Source organism: Hypanus sabinus, chromosome 7 (assembly GCF_030144855.1).
Source record: "Hypanus sabinus isolate sHypSab1 chromosome 7, sHypSab1.hap1, whole genome shotgun sequence".
Taxonomy (NCBI): Eukaryota; Metazoa; Chordata; class Chondrichthyes; order Myliobatiformes; family Dasyatidae; genus Hypanus; species Hypanus sabinus.
The window spans coordinates 122935311-122958545 of NC_082712.1; positions in this window are offsets into that span (position 1 = coordinate 122935311).

The window sequence follows — 23235 nt, forward strand, 5'->3', positions numbered from 1 at the left end:
CAAACTTGGAAAAATGCCTCTGGCTAGCCACACGATCAATCATCTTATACACCTTTTTCAGGTTATCTCTCATCCTCTGTCATTCCAAGAAGAAAAGGCCAAATTCAATCAAACTATTCTTATAAGGCATGCTATCCATCCTTGTGAATCTTCTCTGCACTCTCTCTATAGCTTCCACACCCTTCCTGTAATGAGGTGACTAGAACCGAACACGGTACTCCAAATGGGGTCCAGCTAAGGTCTTATATAGCTGTAACATAATTTCACGGCTCTTGAACTCAATCCTACTGTTGATGATGGCCAACACAATGCATTTCCTCCCTTCTTCCCGTATCCCTTCATGCCCTGACTAATCAAGAAACTATCAAGCTCTGCCTTAAATATACCAAGTGACTTGGCCCCCGCAACTGCCATTGGCAACGAATTCCACTGACACCAGTAACATCAAGGAGTTGGTGGTATTTGGTGCACTCTAGGTGGGATGGGCAGGGAGGGAGAACACTCAGAAAATGCAAGCTCGGGATTAATAAAATACTAATCATAAGTGACATCAGATGTCAACAATTATTGTTGTTCCAAAGGCGGATCATTTTACAGACTGTACAATTTGACAAAAGTTTGGCATTGTGCCAACAATGTTTAGTGTGGGGAACTCCAGTGTCTGTCAATGATGTTGTGACAGTGTAAGTTTTTAACTGATAAATTATTCTTGTTGTTAGTTTGAATTAACCTGTGTCCCAGTATCTTAGATACTGAGACAACGACAGATCTGCTGCATAATGAAACTAGGAAATGTGGACACTGCGCCAGAGTGGAAAGATGAATCTCAGAATTTATTCCACTGGGAGATCACATGTTATGTAATGAAACATAGTGAGCTGTGTGGTTAAGGAGAAATGTCTAATACCAGAGGGCATGCATTGAAGGTGAGAGGGGGTAGGTTTAAAGGGGATATGAGGGGTAAGACAGTAGTGGATGCCTGGAATGGTGATAGAGGCAAATACATTAGAGACCTTTAAGAGACATTTAGATAGACACATAAGTATGACGAAAATGGAGGCACGTGGACATTGTGTAGGTAGGAGGGATTAGTTTTTGGGTTTTTTTAAAATTTACTTTTTAGCTGGTTTAGCACAACTTTATGGGCCATTGGACCTGTCCCTGTGCTGTTTGTTCTACGTTCTGTATTCTAGGAGCTGGAGGAGCTCAGTGACATTACAGATATTTACACTGCACACTGCATCCGCAAAGCAAACAGCATCATGAAGGACCCCACGCACCCCTCATACAAACTCTTCTCCCTCCTGACATCTGGGAAAAGGCACCGAGGCATACGGGCTCTCACGACCAGACTGTGTAACAGTTTCTTCCCCCGAGCCATCAGACTCCTCAATACCCAAAGCCTGGACTGACACCAACTTACTGTCTTGTTTATTATTTATTGTAATGCCTGCACTGTTTTGTGCACTTTATGCAGTCCTGGGTAGGTCTGTAGTCCAGTGCAGTTTTTTTTTCTGTGTTGTTTTTACATAGTTCAGTGTAGCTTTTGTACCATGCAGCACCATGGTCCTGAAAAATGTCTCGTTTTTATTGTGTACTGTACCAGCAGTTATGGTCAAAATGACAATTAAAAATGACTTGACTTGAATTGAGTTTGACACCATCAATAGAAAGAAATACACTGCTGACATGTTGGGTTAAGATCCTGTATCAGGAGCAGTGCGATTAGGACGTGATGAACAAACAAAACTGCCCAGGCTTCCGGATTTCTCGGTCATAGAATGCAGACATTGGCCCTTCAGACCACCACGTCCATGCAGATCATCAAACACCCATCCACACTTCGTCTATTTAGTCAGGTAATTTGTCCAAAACAGAGCAAAGAGTTTCATTCTATAGTGAAAGCACAATAGCAGGTAAGCCAAAACATAAAGATGGTACTATTTCTCATTTATCACAGGAGGATAGAATTGCACCCAAAAATAAAGACCTCAGAAATGACGTCAGGAAATGCATCACAAGCACATTGTTGCTCCACATAGAAATAATTCAGTTGTCCTTTTTCTGGATTCTTTATCTGCAACCTTAATAACACAATCAAGATACTTGGTGCTCTGAGTATGGCCAATCTCTTTTCCCATCTTGCTTATCCAGCACTGAGGAGCGTGATAGAACTCCTTCTTTAAAACTCTTCAACCTTCTTCTTAAGAATCATTGCTTCTAGATCATTATAGTTTTATAAATTTGAAATCTCATTCATCAGAGGTCACCACCAGCAGGTCATGTTCTCTTCTTGCTGCTGCCATCAAGGAGAAGGTACAAGAGCATCAGGATTCACACCACCAGGTTCAAGGACTGTTACTACCCCTCAACCATCAGGCTCGTGAATAAAAGGAGATTACTACACATCATTGAAATGATCCTACAACCAACAATTTCACTTTAAGGACTCTTTATCTCATTATGCCAAGTTCTCATTATTTATTGTGATTTATTTATATTTGCATTTGCACAGTTTGTTGTCTTCCGCACTCTGGTTGATCTTTCATTGATCCTGTTAGAGTTGTTATTCTATAGATTTGCTGAATATGCTGTATCCAGAGATACTGGCCTCGTGACAGATGCACTGCCCCCTGGCTGGTCGGAGGACACACCACATGCCAATCAACATTTGGTCCCTCCCAACTAATCAATGCACACCTAAATTATTGGTCACCTTAAGTGGATTATCTTGCCCAGCCCCATGCTATAAAAGGTAAGACTTGGCCCTGGCTTGCTCGCTCTTACGGACCACCTCATTGAAGGTAAGTGCATTGATTTATGTTTGGGAAGGTCTATCGTTTGTCCCGGTAAGGGAGCCGCAGGTATCCAAGGTCAAGGGGGATAGCTGTCGTAGTGCTTTTCACTTGTTCTTTGTTTGTGTAACCGTACCCTGTCCCCACACCGCTTCCTGTGTATTGTAGTTGCTTGTGTTGACCCGACTTCCCCTTGTAAATAAATTCCTTATAATTAAAACTGTGTGTGTCCAGGCCTCTACTGTTGAGACTCAAAGAACCAGTTATTTTCCATCACAACATTTGGCGCTGCGAAGCAGGGTCTCATAGGTTTTGGGTGGACACAAGCACAGGGGATAATGTTCTGGAATAAGGGGAAGAAAGCCAGTGCAGGCACCCAGGATAAGATCCCCGGGTGGGCTGATGAAAGGGAAGGATTTGAGAGACTGGCCAGCATGCTGGCAGACCACGGAAAACCAGTGGACCGGTCTGAGCAGTTAGAGCCCCATGGCCCCATGGGCCATCATGTGGTCTCCCTCCTGAAGGAATCAGGATTCCCCAAAGCCAAGGGGAGTCAAAGGGGTGCCTTCTGGCTGTTTGTGTCCCTGCTGAGAAGCCAGGTTAGAATTATCTATCACCTGTAGCACTTGTATGGTCAGAAGGACAGGGAAATTAAAGACCTCAGTCAGCGTTGTTGCACACTGAAGGAAGCAGCACAGGCTGCCCAGGCCTGAGCCAATGACCTTGAAGTTCGGGGAACTGAACTTGCCTGTCGCCTCATAAAACTTCAGCAGACCAGGGCAGCCCGTCGGTCTGGCTGGCAGCCAGACCCATTAAAGACTCAAGTCTTAGTCCAGTGTGGCGACAAGCTGGACGCTTGGTGGGGGATGGGGACATCTGGCTGGATAGTGATGATGAGAGGGTGCCCGAGGAACCAAGGTCCCACAACCACCCTTTCCCCTTCTTACCTGAGCTCCAACATGCCCGACCCATCACCACGATGTCCCAGGTTCACCACAGGGAGGAAGAGAACGAGGGGGAGTCGGCCGGACCTTCCCCTAGTCACTCTGAGACCACGGAGACCCGGGACTTCTCCCGCGAGGAACTGACCCAACTGGCGGATCAGTACCGCCAACAACCAGGCGAGCACCTCGCGGCCTGGCTGCTCAGGATGTGGGACGAGGGGGGGCCCAACCTCAGCCTCTCCCATCAGGAGGCAAGCGCCCTGGGAAGCCTCTCTGACCAGCAGAGCATAAACAATGCGCTGCGGGCACCACAAGCAGAAATCCGCGACGGCACAACCCTGTGGGATCGGGTAGTGACCGCGGTACAAGCTCGCTATCCCACACTGCTGGAGTGGGATCTACACGGGCGCCCGCAATGGGGTACGGTCAGTGAGGGCACCCGGGTTATCAGGGAATGGGCACTGGTCAACGGCATCTATCAAGGTGCCTGCGACCGTAACTTCCTTGAAAACACACGAGTGACCGGTGCCCTAGCAGGATACTTGGTCACCACCACATGCCCCCATCTGAAGTTGGTAATCCTGCCCCTCATGGCACCAGCTAGCGGTAGGACCGTACGGGATGTCATCACCCTCCTGGAGGGATTAGAATATATTCAGAGGGGGGGCACCTACCCAGATCTGCAAGACCGAGACAAGGGCCCTAGACACTATCCCTCTCAGATATACACGCAGGCAGCTGTACACGGGCTTGCTGCGTGCAGGGGTGGATCGTAACCAGATAGATGGCATCCCCACCCCCAACCTATACGCCCTGTGGAAGGAGCATTGCAGGGGTAGACTAGTTACAAAAAGACCACCCACACCGAGCCACCCTCCGCGCCTCTCCTGCCCGAAACTGTCTCGAAGGCCCTCGAAGCAGAACTCAGACAGCTCATCAGGCAGGAAAAAAATCCACATTTCTCTGGGGGCCAGCGGAATAGGCTGCCTTTGATATGGCGAAACTAGCGGTGGAACAAGCCATGCCACTTTCTTCCCGCCAGGCGGGTCTGCCTTTGGAGTTGCAGGTCTCAGCAAGCGAGACGGTCGCTGAGTGGAGCCTCTGGCAGAAGACTCCAGGGCGTAGAGTCCCCCTCGGTTTGTGGACTAAGTCCCGACCTGAAGCGGCAGTGAGCTTACAGCCCCTTCGAGCGCCTGCTACCTGGCGCTCCTCGCCACAGAACACCAAACAGGCACTGAACCTATCGTCCTTCGCCCCCATCTCCCCATAATGCGATGGGTCAAGTCCTCCGATTCTACCCACAAGGAGGGCCGTGCCCAGAGGCCCTCCATTGTCAAGTGGAAGTGGTACGTTGTAGACCTGGCTGAGCCTGGTCCTGAAGGGGTCAGCCGCCTCCATGAACAAGTCATGGCTTTCCCCCAGTCCCAGGACCCTGCCCCAGACAACCCCGAGGTACAACCCTCCCCAGCATGTTGGGGTCAATCCTTTGATTCCCTCGACCCCGACAGCAAACTGCGCGCCTGGTTCACAGATGGCTCCAGCCGCTGGAAAGGGGGTAAACAATTTTGGAAAGTGGCAGCACTTCATCCTGCCACGGGTAGAATTTTAACCACCGAGGGAGAGAGGGGTTCCAGTCAACTTTCCGAGCTGGCGGCAGTAGCCCTCACCCTCCAAAACACTACCGGACCAGTCCACATCTATACTGACCCCTGGGCAGTAGCTAACGGCATTGCAGTGTGGATGGCCTGGTGGCAAGACATGGGGTGGGAAATACACAGAAGTCCCCTCTGGGGACAGCACCACTGACATTTCATTTGGGACCAGGCTACCCACAGGAAAATTTCTGTCCACCATGTGGATGCCCATACCCGGAAAGAGAATGAAGAGGCAACGTTTAACGCTGCTGTGGACCAGGCTGCCCAAATATCATCTGCCACCACTTCCACCCCTGACACAGACCCCAGTGCACTAGCTGCGTGGGCACACCGCAAAGGTGGCACGCGGCTGAACAATTCGGTGTCACCTTGACACTCGATCAATGTCAAACCTCTGTAGATAACTGCCCCATCGTCCAGCAAGTCAAGCCACGGGACTGGCCGATAGGCCACCGGGCCACATTCGTCGTGGCACGGGAGTGGGTCGGGTCCGGCAAATCGACTATATTGGACCGCTCCCGCGACAGAATAAGAAGCAGTATGTCCTCACGATGGTGGACACATACTCGGGTGTCCTGGTGGCGGTGCCCTGTGAGAGGGCCGACCAGAACGGCACCATCAGAGGATTACAGCACCTCTCCTCTCTATGGGGTCCCATGGGAGGTACAATCCGATCAGGGCTCACACTTTGTTGGGACCAAAGCCCAGACCTGGGCGGCTGAGGCGGGGATCTCGTGGCTGTTCCATATACCCCACCACCCCCAGGCATCGGGCTTAATTGAAAGAATGAACTGCCTGCTCAAGGAAAGAATTCGCACTCTGACACCCTCTCGCATGCTGCAGGGGTGGCTAAGTGTCCTTCAGCAGGCCGTTGACCAGTTAAACACACGGCCCACTAGCCAAGGGGGATCCCCACTGGCCCGCCACCTGGCATGGTCCCCATCTCCCGACTGGGAAACCACCAAACCCCCCCGAGACCGAGGACTCGGGCAGAGTATGGATCCGACAGCCGCAGAGCCTCCCCAGAAAGGGAGAAGTTGTCACGCGCGTGCGGTCCAGGGGACACCCGTTGGGTTGCCATTCCGGGCAAATCTGATTTGTCCTGTATACATACCCAGCATTTAACCAGCCGGGAATGAGTTTCCTCCTACACCTACCCCCACCCTCTCCTCACGCGCCCCCCCCCCTTCCCCGTCTCCCCCTACAGGACAATGGTGCGACTCCAGTCATCCCTCCTGGTCGCTGCGATGCTCGGCTCCGTGACAGCTGCCAACACCTTCCTCAGGGTCGCTTATGAGTTTACCAGCAACACCAACAGATCGGACTGCTGGATCTGCTTGCGGGCCCCAGCACACGCTGATGATGCGCTGCCATTCACGCTGATCCCGCTGGATGACATTGAGATGAACTGTTTACACAGACTGTTTGCCCCTGCTGGTTTTGGTATATCTGTTTGAGGGGGGGGGGGCCCTGCTGGCAGTCCCCCACCACTCTCCTCCCCACTCCACAACATCTCTTCCCTTGACCCCCGATGGGGTGGATGCTTCAGGAACTGGTATTTCCCTCCCTACAATTTGACCTCCACCCGAGTCCCCACCCTCAGAGTTATTCCACAGCCACTGAGTAGACCTAACGAATGCTGGTGCAGACTCCGCAATGCGCACACTTCTAACTTTTCCGTTGGTCACAGCAACTGTCAGCGAAACTGGTACCCGGGTGCCCCAGTGACCTCTGCCGACGATGCTGCTAAGCTGGGAGCTCCCTGGACCCTAAACGGGACCCACTGGATCTGTGGCCACTGTGCCTACCCGTGGCTCCCCACGAGCTGGTACGGCTGCTGCTTTCCCCCTTATGTGGTGCCCTTCATCCACCCCCTGAATGACCTTGGGGAGCATCTGGTGTACAGCAGCCCCTGGGACAAGAGGGCCATTATGGAGGCAGAGAGGTTCTGGATGATAGCCTGTCCCGGGAGGTGATCCAGATGACCAGTGTGCTCGGGACTCTGGCCAACGAGACGGCAGTGGCACTGTAACACACGGAGGATGGTACGGCCCGGCTGTCCCGGGAGGTGATCCAGATGACCAGTGTGCTCGAGACTCTGGCCAACGAGACGGCAGTGGCACTGCAACACACGGAGGATGCCCTCACCCGAACAGCGGCAGAACTGACCCCTGTCAGGGTGGTCGCCCTGCAGAACCGAATGGCACTGGACTACCTACTCACTGCTGATGGTGGAACGTGTGCAGTGGTTGGAAAGGAATGCTATACCTTTATCCCTAATGAGTCCAGCAACATCGCTCACTTGGGACTCAGTGGCTAAAATTCAAAAATCAAGGGACCAGCTCCTCCAGCACAACACCTCATGGGGCAATTGGTGGCCATTTGGGTCCCTGGGGGGTGGTGGGCAACTGTCATTCACTGGTCCATCGCACTCATTCTTGTAATCATAGCCATTTCTATACTATGTTGCGCATGCCAGCTGATTAAGAGTATCTCTGCATTGACTTAGCTGCTCAAAATTGGTTATTTCTGGTATATGCGATTTTGTTCCACCCTCTTATGAGTGTTGGCTATGTGGTGCGTCTTCCGAGGGGTGGAGTGTATCCAGAGATACCGGCCACGTGACAGCTGCACTGCCCCCTGGCTGGTTGGAGGACACACCACATGCCGATCAACATTTGGTCATTCGCAACTAATCAATGCACACCTAAATTATTGGTCACCTTAATTGGATTATCGCACCCAGCCCCATGCTATAAAAGGTGAGACTTGTCCCTGGCTCGCTCTCTCTTACAGACCACCTCATTGAAGGTAAGTGCATTGATTTATGCTTGGGAAGGTCTATCGTTTGTCCTGGTAAGGGAGCCGCAGCTATCCAAGATCAAGGGGAATAGCTGTTGTAGTGCTTTTCCCTTGTTCTTTGTCTGTGTAACTGTACCCTGTCCCTACACCGCTTCCTGTGTATTGTCATTGCTTGTGTTGACCTGACTTCCCCTTGTAAATAAATTCCTTATTAAAACTGTGTGTGTCCAGGCCTCTACCAGTTATTTTCCATCACAATGTATGCCCACAAGGAAAATGAATCTTAAGGTTGTATATGGTGACATATATGTACTTCAATAATAAAATTTACTTTGAATTTTTGATTTTGTAATCCTTGAAGAATCTGAGAGTTCAGTCTGAGTGACTAAACAATAACTAATACAGAGTAAACTCCAGAAATGTAGATATGTGAAGTTTCACAACTTTCTAAAGCCAGTCCAGAAATGTTTGATGACAAAAATTATGCTCATTTTGGATTTTCTTATATTAAATTCGCAGCCAAGCCAAGAACACGTTTAACTCAGAATATTAAAAGAATCAGAAGGTTGTTCAATAAAGGAGATTTCTGACCTTCATGTGACTGATGTCCAGATATGCCTCATTCAATTCCAAAAGTGAATTGTGAAGACTGGTGTGCATATATTTTTAATGCTCCTTTCTGAGACAAAACTATTTTAATTGTTTAATATTGAAGAAACAAACTGAACCCAAATGGATTTCTATGGAATTTAAGTATTTCCTATATTGATTAGCACAGGTTAACCAGTAAACTGCTGATTGTGTTCCTGTTCTGAGCTTCAAATTTTCAGACCATTCCCCAAGCTAAGTCTTCATTGTCCCTGATCTATATTGGGTCGAATTTCACATTCAGATTTATTTATCACACATGAGAGTGACGGCCTCCATCAATCAGTGTTGACCATGGATATTGCATCCTAGCTATCTAGATATGCAAGCCTGGGCAGGACGATATGGAGAGCAAACTGTTGCCCATGTAGCAAGCTCCTCTTCTCCAAGCATCTGGAGAAAAGGAACCCCAGAGATTGACACAATTTGGTACCAGCAGCGTTGCAGGAGTTGCCAGTCAGCATTGAACTCAATGTTACCTTGGGGAATCCAGCTCTAGATCTTTTCCCCTCAGGGTTTACTCCAAAAGCCATCCCCATGAGTGGGTATAGCCGCAAGGCAGCACAGGTTAGAGAGCAGAATTGTCCTTCTCCTAGATGAGCTACCAACCACAGCTAATGATCCCTATCTGCATGACGAGACACCAGTAATCCGCCCTTGCTCCTTCTCCTGTCTGTTCCAGCAGTCTTAGTAGTTAAGCCGCATGTGAAGGCCTGGAGCTGGACTTGGTTGTCAGAGGCTATTTGAAGCACATGCCATTGAGAGCATTTAACAGGTAGCGGGAGCTTATCCCCATTACCACCCCTGGTTATAACAACCTTAAGGAACCACATGTGAATCAAAATATAGTCATCCCACCTCTCCCTGAAGTTCCAGGAGTCTCCTGCATATTGGTAGCAGCTCCCTTATGCCCACAAATTATATACAATATCCGGAAAATTGATTTTTTGAGAGCAATGGAGGGAGGTGGGGGGCGGGAGAGCGAGAGAGAGAGAGACAGAGAAACAGAGCGCGAGTGACAGATGTAGAGAGAGAGAGACAGCATCCTGTTTGGTTTCTCTGTGCTAAGTAGATCTATCCGGTTTCTCTGTGGGCCTCTCTCTCTCTTTCATTGTCATCAGTTCAGTTTAGTATCCTGCAGCGCCACAGCAGAGTGTTCCAAGAAAAAAATATAAAACGTACTTCACCCCAGACTACACTAAAGTGTACCCCTGCCTAATAGGGGTCAAAAATAATGACAGTGTTGCTCGCTGCACTGTTTGCAACAGTGAATTATGTCTCAACTAACCTTGAAAGACTGGTGCCAAACTACAAAAGTTTGCCAGTTGATGAGTTCTGGGGGAAGCTGTCCTAAGTAAAATCTGTGAGCACAGGGAAGTTGAGATTCAAAGAGCTCTGCCAGTTGATGAAGATGCTTTTGGTGCTGCCAAATTCTAATTGTGATGTAGAAAGGGCATTCAAACAGAATTCAGAAGTCAGCTGTCTCACAGAACACTTGTCACTCTGATGTTTTACAAAATTAACAAATTCATTGACATAGACTGCTATGAGGTTGAGACTTCCGGCAAAATGCTCAAATCTGCCAAGCAAGTCACATCACAGTACAAGGAAAGTTTGCAAAAGAAATAGAAAAGCTATTTGCATTAGCATTTAGCTATTAGCATTGAGACTGCCAACAAAGTACTCAACAAGGTGTGCGTGTGAATAGTTTCAATATGGGATCAAATAAATTGTTGTGTTCATTCATAATCAAGTGTCCTGTATACATACACACTTGGAGGTTGACCTGGGGGGGTGGGGTGGTGATGCTGCCTCCCTAAAATGAGTTTTTGCAGGGTGGGATGTCTGAAAATATACAGTGAAATGTGTGGTTTGGCTTACCAACCAACACTTCCAGGAACATTATTTTGGGAATAGAGAGAGGAATTAGGGGCCAGGTTATGATTTAGGGACAGGTAAGTGTAGAAATTTGGGGTCAGCCCCGAATCTAGTTCTCCGCTTCACGTTCATAGGCCAGAGATGGATAACAACCATGGGCCTGGCTGGGACGTCTAGTGGATGTTGGGCCAACAGACTGACATGGATGAGGGCTAGTTGCCCTTTCAGGGTCAGTGAATTTTTGACAGTTTCCTTAGTCGGAGTTCTGTGCAGACAGGAGGAACAATGATGGATGAGTGGTGAGACGAGTTCATGGCCTAGTGTTTGGTGTCACACCATTGGCAGTTCCAAAGTTCGAGACCTAGTGTTCAGTGATCAGTGGGTCCTGGCGTCAATGCCATTGACTGAGGCCCAAGGGTCAAATCAGAAGTCTGGAAGTCAAGGTCCATTGGCTGGTACCCCGAATCTTCAAACTCTGTGAGTCTACTAGAAAAGTCATAGTGCAGTATCTGTGAATCTGAGTCTGAGTCTGCTGGAGGCTGGAAGTTGAACAGGAAGGCTTGTCCTGGGGTTAGAGGATCATGTATGTGTGTCAATGTATGAGAGTGGGGCTTGTTTGATCAGCCCCAAACCAATTCGAGTGTCCAGGAAATTTGCTGATAAGCGTACAAGCACAACAAAGTAACTTAAGCCTAATTTATTATCAGAACCCAGAAGGTTCAAATAAGCCACACAAAATCCTGGTCAGTTACAGAAGTCGGTTGCCTCCATTTTCGAGGGACTCTGAATTCCGACTTGTGATATCACCCTGGGTCCATCCTAGGCACTTAGACACAATCCTTGGTCTAGGTGAAGTCCCAAACTGAACAAGAGATGCCTCAGTAATGAGGGGTTCAATCCACAAGCATTGACAGTAAATTCTTTGATCTTTTTTCTCATGCCACTGGTGCCTGAGGCTAAGAATGAATCCAGAGGCTATTTGCAAACACTTAACAAACTTATAGTGGAAGAATCCAGCTGCAATTATGAAACACTTAACAAATCTACAGGCACCTCACATGGTGCTAGTTGACAAAGAGCTACAGTGTCTCTTGGAATTGTTCAGACTTTCATCTAATATTTTTACAAAATTTAATACAGCACAGCACAATGAGGCTTGATTTGCTGTTGCTGTTTTGGTGCTTGAGTCTTGTTTTGTCGTGTTCTGTGCCGTTCTGCTGAGCACTTTGGGCAGGCTATGTTTGCGATGGAATGCGTGTTGACACTTGCAGGCAACTCTCAGCTCAGCCTCAGTGCGTTGCTTGTGAACTCAAATGACACGTTTCACTCTATGCTTTGATGCACAAATGATACTTGACTGATGAAACTTGAATACAAACATAGCAACATAGAAAACCTACAGCACAATACAGGCCCTTCGGCCCACAAGGCTATGACGAACATATACTTACTTTAAAAATTACCTAGGGTTGCCCATAGCCCTCTATTTTTCTAAGCTCCATGTACCTATCCATGAGACTCTTAAAAGACCCCACTGTATCTGCCTCCACCACTGTCGCCGACAGCCATTCCACACACTCACCACGCTTTGCTAAAAAAAACTTACCCCTGACATCTCCCCTGTATCTATTTCTAAGCACTTTACAACTGTGCCCTCGTGTGTTAGCCATTTCAACCCTGGGAAAAAGCCTCTGACTATCCACACAATCAATGCCTCTCGTCATCTTATACACCTCTATCAGGTCTCCTCTCATCCTCCGCTGCTCTAAGGAGAAAAGTTCGAGTTCACTGAACCTATTCTCATTAGTCATGCTCCCCAGTCCAGGCAACATCCTTGTAAATCTCCTCTGCACCCCTTCCATGGTTTCCACATCCTTCCTGTAGTGAGGACTCTTAGCCGTGCTGAAGTCAGCCAGTAAGTGTGAACACAGATTCCAGCGCCATCATAACAGAACAACACAGAACACAAGGGACAAAATAATAACAGCAAAACAAGTCCCATTCCTCCCTCCTGACCCACCCACACAATCATAAACACAGTCCTCTAACCGCAGGACAGGCACCAAGCTTCCAGTCTGTTCATGGATTTGCAGACATGGGGCATTTAATTTACCCAGAACACTCAGTGATTCTCAGGCTCGGGGCTCTGGCCATCGGGCCTGGATTTCTGAACATGCGATCAACCTTCAGGCTATGATCTGGACTTCCAGTCGACTTTTGTGCTTCGATAATTACTATGGACCCAGGATTCTGTGATGACAATGAGGACTCGAACTACAGGCCTCTTAATGCTGGATTCACCATGTTGGGTCTGAAACACCAGGCTTCAATCACCAGGGTTGCTGCCTCTTGCCTGGTTGGATCTCCGATCCCAGAACTTGCTGACGACTTGCTGACCTGCGGGTGAGGTGGGGCTGTCAGCCCACGTCTTTGCAGATCTGTCAGCCCGACAGCCAACCACATTCACGTCTCTGGCCACTGGCCTTTGAGCACAGAATCAGGTTTGTACTCTAATTCCTCCACATTGCTGTCTCTAAACCCTAACTTGATCTTTAACTTGCTTCTCTGTTCCCCAAACCATTCCTACAAATCTAAAAGTAACTTAAAAAAAACCAAAGACATCAATGGAAGCAATACACACAAAATGCTGGAGGAACTCAGCAGGCCAGGCAGCAACTATGGAAAAGAGTACAGTCGACAGCAGGACTGGAGAAAAAATGCTGAGGAGTCAATTTAAAAGGTGGGGGCGAGTAAAGAGAAACACAAGGTGATAGGTGAAACCTGGTCCATTTCCAACACTTCCCTCCCCTTTCTCGATCTCTCTGTCTCTATCTACTGATGTCTATTACAAACCCACAGACTCTCACAGCCACCTGGACTATACCTCCTCTCACCTTGCAACTTGTAAAAAGGCCATCCCCTTCTCTCAATTCCTCCGTCTCCACTGCAGCTGCTCTCAGGATGAGGCTTTTCATTCCAGAATGAAGGAGATGTCCTCCTTGTTCCCTTCCTCCACCATCAACGCTGCCCTCAACCGCATCCCTTACATTTCACGCATGTCTGCTCTAACCCCACCCTCCCGCCACCCTACCAGAGATAGGGTTCCTCTTGTCCTCACCTTCCACCCACCAGGCTCTGCATCCAGCATATAACTCTCCACAACTTCTGCCATCTCCAACTGAAACCCACCACCAAATACATCTTTCCCTCTCCCCACACTTTCTGCTTTCTGCAGGGACTTCTCCCTACACGACTCCCTTGTCCATTCATCACTCCCCACTGATCTCCCTCCTGGCACTTATCCTTGGAAGCGCAGCAAGTGCTACACTTTCCCCTACACCTCCTCCCTCATTACCATTCAGGGCCCCAAACAGTCCTTCCAGGTGAGGTGATACTTCACCTGTAAGTCTGTTGAGGACATATACTGAGTCCAGTGCTCCCAGTATGGACTCCTGTACATCGATGAAACCCCATGCGGATTGGGAGACCACATCACCAAGCACCTACGCTCCATCTGCCAGGAAAAGCAGGATCTCCCAGTGGCCACCCATTTTAATTCCACCTCCCATTTCTATTTCAATATGTCTACCCATGGCCTCCTCCACTGTCGTGCTGAGGCCACACTCAGCTTGGAGGAACAACATCTTATATTCAGTCTGGGTTGCCTCCAACCTGATGGTATGAACATCAATTTCATGAACTTCCGGTAAAGCTTCTCCCCTTCACCATTCCCCATCCCCTTTTCCCTCTCTCACCTTCTCTCCTTGCCTGCCAGTTGCCTCTCTCTGGTGCTCCTCCCTCTTTTCTTTCTTCCATGGCCTTATATTCTCTGCTCTCAGACTCCCCCCTTCTCCAGCTCTGTATCTCTTTGACCAATCAACTTCCCAGCTCTTTACTTTATCCCTCCCCCTCCCGGTTCCACCTATCACCTTGTGTTTCTCTCTCCCCTGCCCCAGCTTTAAAATCTACTCTTCAGCTTTTTTTCTCCAGTCTTGCCGATGGGTCTTGCATGAAACATCGACTGTACTCTTTTCCATAGATGCCACCTGGCCTGCTGAGTTCCTCCAGCATTTTGTGTGTTGCTTGGGTTTCCAGCATCTGCAGATTTTCTCTTATTTGTTATTGAAGACCTCAATAGAAACTGCAGCTTGGGACCATCTTGACTGGAATTTTTATTGCCTTTACCTAAATTATTTGTGATGAGTCAACAATTTGTGATGAGTCAACAATAGAAGATCCTCATTAATTTATTCCAACTTTCCTTTCACGAACTGGCAAAATAACCACTTACCTGAGTTGTAGTTTAGAGGATAGATGTTAAATAAATGTATTAAACAATTAATGGATAAATAAATAGAAGGAATAACTCACTGGAGGCAAATCTGGAGAATGGAGAAATGGCAAAACTGGAGAATGGAGGCAAATCTATATTGAGCAACCCATTACAGGTAGATGTTGTGCTAACACGAGGAAATCTGCAGATGCTGGAAATTCAAGCAACACACACTAAATGCTGGTGGAATGCAGCGGGCCAGGCAGCATCTATAGGAAGAAGCACTGTTGATGTTTTGGGCTGAGACCCTTTGTCAGGACAGATGTTGTGCTATTGTATTGGGAGAAAATTGTACCATGTTGTAGACCTGTAGAATGCATTGCATTGCAAGCACCTTGCAATCTGCCTGGGGTACATACAAACAGAATCAAGGGGAGTATTTTGAAGTTTCTTTGACAGATTGAGGAAATAACTAGCAAATAACTGTAGTTTGGCAGACTTGAAGGATTGGCTCTTCAGAGACAAGGTTATTTGTGGAATTCAGGATTCTAGCCTAAGGGAGCAGTTAGTTTATGAGACAGCATTAACTGTGTAAGAGTTAAACATATAGGCAGAGCTATTCAAAACCAAATGAGGAATATTGAAACACAAAAGACTGCAGATGCTGGAGTGAAAAACAGCTACAGGAGGAATATAGTGGGTCAGGCAGCGTCTGCGGAAGCAAAGGACTAGAGAATGGCCAGGAGCTTGAAAAAGACACAGTGAAGCAGGAGATGAGATGCAGGAAAATTAGCACACTGATATAGGGACAATCAATGCTGATCAATGCTGTTTTGTCATGGAGGCATAAGGAACAGCAGATGCTGGAATATGCAGCAAAATCAGACTGCTGGAGAAAGTACCATCAGTGAATGTAAATGGACAATTGGCAGTTTGGGTCAAAACACTGTACTGTAGGGTTTTGACCCTAAAGATCTCTTTACCTGCACAGATACTACATGACCTTTGAGTTCCCCAGCTTTTTGCTGTTTCAAGGACTGTAGATGGCAATAAGAATGGATGAGAAATTGAAAAGCCTTGCACAACATAGGCAGGGAAGCTGTTTCTACAAGCAGTGCACAATGAAGAGGACATTGTAAATTCAGTGGACTCCACAAATAATCCAATCTCTGAGGCGCTAGTCCTTCAACTCTGCCAAACTAGAGTACAATTACCTGCTGATAGATGCTGCTCTTCGGTGAGCAAGAACAGAATCACCCTCTTTCTGTTTGTGTGTAATGTTCAGCCATTTCTTCTCCAGGTAGTTTCCTGTATCACATTCTCCAGGGTCGCAATCTGTACCATGTTACTGGAGATTTATAACATGGTATAATGAGCCCTGGAGGGAGAGAGACAGGATTAGGTTCAGTTAATGACAACGTACTTGCTGCCCTTTCTGTGAAACCAACACCTAATACTGGATAATTGCCAATGCTAAGATATTGGTGCAAGAACAACCAGTGCCACTTCAACCTGACTGGGGAGAAACATGTAATATCATCCTAATGCAAGACGTCAATATTGAGGCAGTACCAGTCAAAGCAAGCAAGTCATGTACCATTGATGGAAAACAAGATGACACTGAAGAGTAAACACAAGAATGAAGAGAACTTTGATTTGGATTTCATTATAGTAGATGAAAAAAAATCCTAGTTATAATTGGAAGCAAAAGAGCACAACAGATGTAATGAATAAATATGCAGCATGATAGCATCTTGCAGATTGCTTGTATGCAAGCTATCACAGAAATCACAAATTAGTATGGCCATGTCTTTCATAGAACACTGAAACTGGAAGGCAAACACCTTCTCAGGTCAGGTGGAGTTTATTGTCATATGCACAAGTACAGTGACGTAGAGGTACAATGAAAAACTTGCTTGCAACAGCATCGCCGGCATGTAGGTGCAGGCAACACACAGAACAGAAGTTACATAAATTACACAAGACAGTGAAGGAAAAAAAGACTGTGCAAAACAAAACATTAGTGCACAAAAGAAACTATTAAAGTCAAGTCCACCTAGTCCTGGATGAGAGGAGGCAATCAGTAATAGACACTGAAGCATGTTCTAGAGGCTCTCGAGGGATATACCTAAAGACAAACTGGGAAGACCGACTATGATAAAAATAATAATCCTAGTAAACATGCTTAACTACAAGTATCCAGTTTGGTTCCTGTGGGGAAATCAAGCAGCCAGCTGAGAAAATATAATGGAGCTTTGAAGAAGAGCCTTACCCTACGAAGGCAACAGAAGATGATTTCTCAGATCTGAGTAGTTCAAAAAATATCGGCATGGTGGATGCAAGGAGTAAGTTCTGGTCTGTGGAGTTTGATTAGGAGAGCTCACTTTTAAACTGTAGCAGTACATCAGTATAAAAGCAAATAGTGTTGAAGAAGAAGAATGCAATTTGCAATCAACAAAATAGCAAGACCCTGAAGCTACAATTTAAGGCACAGTAAAGAAAGACCTAACAGAAGGCATTTGCTCTTAGATGTAGGGAAAACTGTGAAAAATGTTTAGTTTTACCATGAGCATAAGATGCTAACCCCAATGAATAGATGCACAAAATATAAATAAAGCTGAAACAAAAATCACCAGTTCAAATCAATGGATATATCTGTCATAATTTACTTGATCAGAATCAGGTTTATCGTTGCTGTCCTATGTTACATAAAACTTGTTGTTTTGTGGCCACAGTACAGTGAAAGACATAAAATTACTATAAATTTCAAAATAAGTACAGTAAATAATGCAACACAAAAAGGAATAACGAGGCAGCATTCATGGAAGATTGAGAAATCTGACAACAGAGGGCAAGAAGCTGTTCCTAAATGACTGAGTGAGAGTGTTCAGGCTCCTGCACCTCTACCAGATGGTAGTAAAGAAAGAGGGCATGTTCTGGATAGTGATGGTCCTTAATGATGCCATTGTGGCAACCCACTTCCCAGCGCACTCGAACCGGCTCACAAAGCGGCGCGCACCGGCATTGAAGCAGGTCCCAAAGAGGGCGCCAAACCTGCTTCTCTAGCAAGGGGAAAAGCCCGTGCGCGGGACAGGACTGTGAATACCCGCCCCCTACAGCATTCCCGCCCGGGGAGGATGGGAACAGGAAGGCTTTAAAGCGAGGCCGCGAAGTTTGAATAAACCTCTTTTGCAACTGCAGGTCACCGACTCCATGTCGTTATTTCAGCGCTGCCTGTAGCACACCGCTACAATTGGTGACCCTGACGGCCCAAACGATATTTGCACCGGAGAAGAACGACGCCGCATCTGTTCATGCAGTTTTGTTAAAACTGCCAAGCTTCTGGACGCTGCGACCTCACCTATGGTTCCAGCAAGCAGAAGCCCAATTCCACATTCGGCAGATAACGTTGGATGCCACACGTTACTACTATGTGGTGAGCTCCCTCGACCAGGAGACAGCTGCCCAGGTTGAGGAGTTCATACAGTCTCCCCCAGCGGATGGCAAATACACAGAATTCAAAGCCTTGCTCATAAGGACATTCAGACTCTCACAGCGCGAGCGAGCTGCCTGCTTACTGCTTACTGGATGGTTTCGGGGACAGGCCACCATCAGCTTTGATGAACGAGATGCTGTCCCTGGCCGGAGGTCACAAGCCCTGCCTCATGTTTGAGCAGGCATTCCTGGAGCAGCTGCCCGAGGACATACGCCTGCTGCTGTCCGACGCGGATTTCAGCGACCCCCGGAAAGTGGCGGCCCGAGCGGATGTGCTGTGGAAAGCCAAGAAGGAGAGGGGGGCATCCGTCGCACAGATCACCAGGCCACGCTCCCAGCAGCAAACCAGCCCAGGCCCAGCCGCAGAGCCCACTAACCCCGGAGGCAGGGGTGAGGAGAGCAACGAACAATGGTGTTTCTACCACCAGTGGTGGGGCGGAGAAGCCCGCCGCCGTAGCCCGCCCTGCAAGTTCCCGGGAAACGCCAGGGCCAGCCGCCGCAGATGGCTACGGCGGCTGGCCATTGGGACAGCCTCCTGTATGTCTGGGACAAGCAGTTGGGACGCTGCTTTTTGGTCGACACCGGAGTCGAGATCAACGTCTTACCTCCGACGAGTTACGACACCCACGACAGAGAACCGGGTCCCACCCTGAGGGCCACGAACGGCAGCACAGTAAGGACCTATGGCACCCGTACGGTGAGGCTACAGCTCGGCTCCAGCCGGTTCATGTGGGACTTCACACTGGCCGCTGTAGCCCAACTGCTCCTGGGAGCGGATTTTTTGTGAGCTCACAGCCTACTGGTTGACCTGCCCTGGAAGAGACTGGTCCACGCCGAGACCTTTCAAACATTCTCCCTGGGTGAAGACCAGTTGCCGGCCCCTCACCTAGACTCCATCACGTTGTCCAACAACGACTTCACCAGAGGCCTGGCACCGCAGTTCACAGCAGCCATGCCCAGACACGGCGTACAGCACCACATCCCTACACAAGGACCACCCCTCCACGCCCGTGCTCGAAGGCTTCCCCCAGACAAGCTGCGGCTGGCGAAGGAGAAGTTGAAGAGGATGGAGGAATTGGGGATCATATGGCGGTCCGACAGCCCATGGGCCTCCCCACTGCACATGGTTCCCAAAGCAACAGGGGGCTGGAGATCATGCAGCGACTACCACAGACTGAATGAGGCTACAACACCGGACCGCTACCCTGTGCCGCACATTCAGGACTTTCCAGCAAACCTGCACGGCGCACAGATCTTCTCCAAAGTAGACCTCGTCCGGGGATACCATGGAAGGTTATGAGGGAGGTAGCGGAACTTAACACTTCCCTCAAAATAAAATTCCCTTTCTCTCTTTGTGAAATGGTGGGGAGGTCTTTATCCCTGAGGCTTATAATTTTATTTTGGTGAAAAGCAGCCCAGGAATGCAAACCAAGGAAAATGTTGACACACGAGACTGCAGATATGGTAAACTGGAACAAAATTTAAACTGCTGGAGGAACTGAGTGGTTGAGGCAGAGGCACAATCTGAAACCGCAGACCACATGAGGGGAAAAGCTGTGAGAGAGAGACTCTCAGAACTCAGAAAGGAGAAGGAAAATGCTGTAACCATTCTCTGACCATCCTTCTGTCTCCACAGATGCCACCTGACATTCTAAATTCCTCCAGCAGATTTTTTCCCCAATAAAAAATGTCAACGATAACATTTCATAAACTCAATGATATTGCAAGTTTATCTCTCTATGAAAGTCAGGTGGTAAGGTGTACAATAGGCTTTAGACATCAGGATTAAACCCAGTTCAGGATATCAATAACAAAACTTCAGAACTATGTATAATTTTCCAATAATTTTGAACCATAAAGCAGCAAGACATGGGTGGAAAATAGGTTTTCTCCATACCAGAACATCATTTTGTAACATTCATTCACCTTCTTTGACTGCAACAGAGTGACCGTAGCAATCCATTAGGGGTTTTGTGTACAGTACACAAACCAATCACAGCACAAACCAGTAGGTCCATGGCATCACCAGCAACTTCATGTTCTCCTTCAACTATCACTTCACCCCAATACTTCTTTGTCAAAGTTCAAAGTTAATCTATTATCAAAGCATCATTTTCTTATGGGCATACTCAATAAATCCATAATAGAATAATAACCATTGCAGAATCAATGGAAGACTGCACCAACTTGGGCTTTTGACCAGTGTGCAAAAGACAACAAACTGTGCAAGTACAAAAATAAATAAATATAATAAATGAATGAACAATATATATTAGGAACATGAGATGAAGAGTCCTTGAAAGTGAGTCCATCGCTTGAAGGAACAAGTGAAGTTGAGTGAAGTTATCTCCTTTGGCTCTAGAGTTTGATGGTTGAGGGATAGTAACTGTTTCTGAACTTGTTGGTGCAAGTCCTGATGCAAGCAACAAAAACAAAGTATGTCTTGGGCAGTGTGGGTCCCTGATGATGGATGCTGCATTCCTGTGACAATCCTTCATGTAGAAGTGCTCAATGGTGGGGAGGGTTTTACCCATGATGGACTGGGCTGTATCCACTACTTCTCGTAGGCTTTTCTGTTCAAGTGCATTTGTGTTTCTATACCAGGCTGTGATGGAACCAGTCAATATATTCTCCACTACACATCAATAGAAGTTTGCCAAAGTTTTAGCTGTCATGTTGAGCAAGGAAGTAGAGATGTTGCCGTGCTTTCTTTGTAATTGCATTTGCGTGCTGGACTTGACAGGTCCTCCAAAATAATAACACGGAGGAATTGAAAGTTGCTGAATCTTTTCACCTCTAATCCTCCGATGAAGACTGGCTCATGTACCTCTGCTTTCCTTCTGAAGTCAATAATCAGCTCCTTGGTCTTGCTGACATTGAGTAAGAGGTTTTTGTTAAAGATACCACTCAGTCAGATTTTCAGTCTCCCTGGGTCACTGAGTCTCAATGCTTGGCTCCCTGCATTGTGAATAGTTATCCACTGATTTGAGGATAATCTCTCCCACAGACATCCTCTCCCACAGACAGCAGTTCAGGAGCCAGATCTCAGAACCTCTAACCCACCTGCATAAGGTACAGATGTTTTCTCCCAGTTAGTTGTCTGATAATAAACTTTTCCATTTCATCCTTCTCATTTCACCTGAGCGTTTCTCCTTGCAACATATCGTTAGCTGATGTGTTCGAATCAAGGCCTCTGAATTACATTTCTTCTCAATTGCAATATCTGTGCCTGCATTATTGATGCACTGTACACTTCCATGTGAGCTGGTAATGTTTCTTTGACAAGCATGGTCAGACTGTGGCCAAGCTGAAATAGCATGCTAGTTTAAGGAGATGAAAGTGTATCATCAACGGACCAAATATTTGGGCCAGTGGAGCTACTGCATGATTATCATTGCCTCAATGCTGTAACATTGGTTTCAGTGATGATGCAGGCACTGGTGTGGTGAAATTGAGATCTTCTCAAGGCACAAGCTGGTAGCTCTCTTGACTCCTCCGTTGCTCTGAGGAGGGCACCATGCAGAGATGATGATTGGTTTATAGATCTGGATGTTGTGTACTTCTAACAGATAAGACCATCATGATCTTCATGATAAGACCATCAGACCATAAGTCTAAAGAGTAGAATTAGGCTATTTGGCCCATCAAGACTGCTCCATCATTACTTCAAGGCTAATGTTTTAACCCTGTCAACACCATTTTCCTGTCTTCTCCCCATAACCTTTGCTACCCTGACTAATCAAGAACCTATCAATCTTTGTTTTCAATATATCCAATGACTTGTTCTCCACAACCCCTGTGGCAATGAATTCCATAGATTTGCCACCCTCTGGCTAAAGAAATTCCTCCACTGGATGCGGGCCAGGCAGCATCTATAGGGAGAAGCACTGTTGACGTTTCGGGCCGAGACCCTTTGTCAGGACAGATGATGTGCAATTGTATTGGGAGAAAATTGTACCATGTTGTAGACCTTCCAATGGGATCCAAGCAAAAGTCATTTACATATAAACAGAATCAATGGGAGCATTTTGAAGTTCCTTTGACAGAATGAGGTTTACTAGCAAATACCTAATTTGGCAGACTTGAAGGATTGGCTCTTCAGAGACAAGGTTATTTGTGGAATTCAGGATTCTAGCCTAAGGGAGCAGTTAGTTTCTGAGACAGCATTAACTCTGTAAGAGTTAGACATATAGGCAGAGCTATTCAAAACCAAATGAGGAATATTGAAACACAAAAGACTGCAGATGCTGGAGTGAAAAACAGCTACAGGAGGAATATAGTGGGTCAGGCAGCGTCAGCGGAAGCAAAGGACTAGAGAATGGCCAGGAGCTTGAAAAAGACACAGTGAAGCAGGAGATGAGATGCAGGAAAATTAGCACACTGATATAGGGACAATCAATGCTTTTCTTTTTACAATATTTTTATTCAGGAAAAAAAAGTTTACAGAGTGCAAAACATAGATACATCTCAACACAACTTATGTACATTCATATATTATAATAAAATTGATCAAAATGTTATAGCATAACACAAAGGCAAACCATTCTGTAATCAAAAATTTAAAGATAGGTCAAACATCATAAAATAATTTTTTTATATATAAAAAAAGTCAACCCCCTACCAACTACCAAAGAAAAAAGCTGATGGATGAGAATGGATAATTAGAAGAAAAACATTCACTTAAGAAGAGAAGATAAAAATATACATAAAAGTCTGTGCACTGTTAAACTTTATAAATTGGAAAA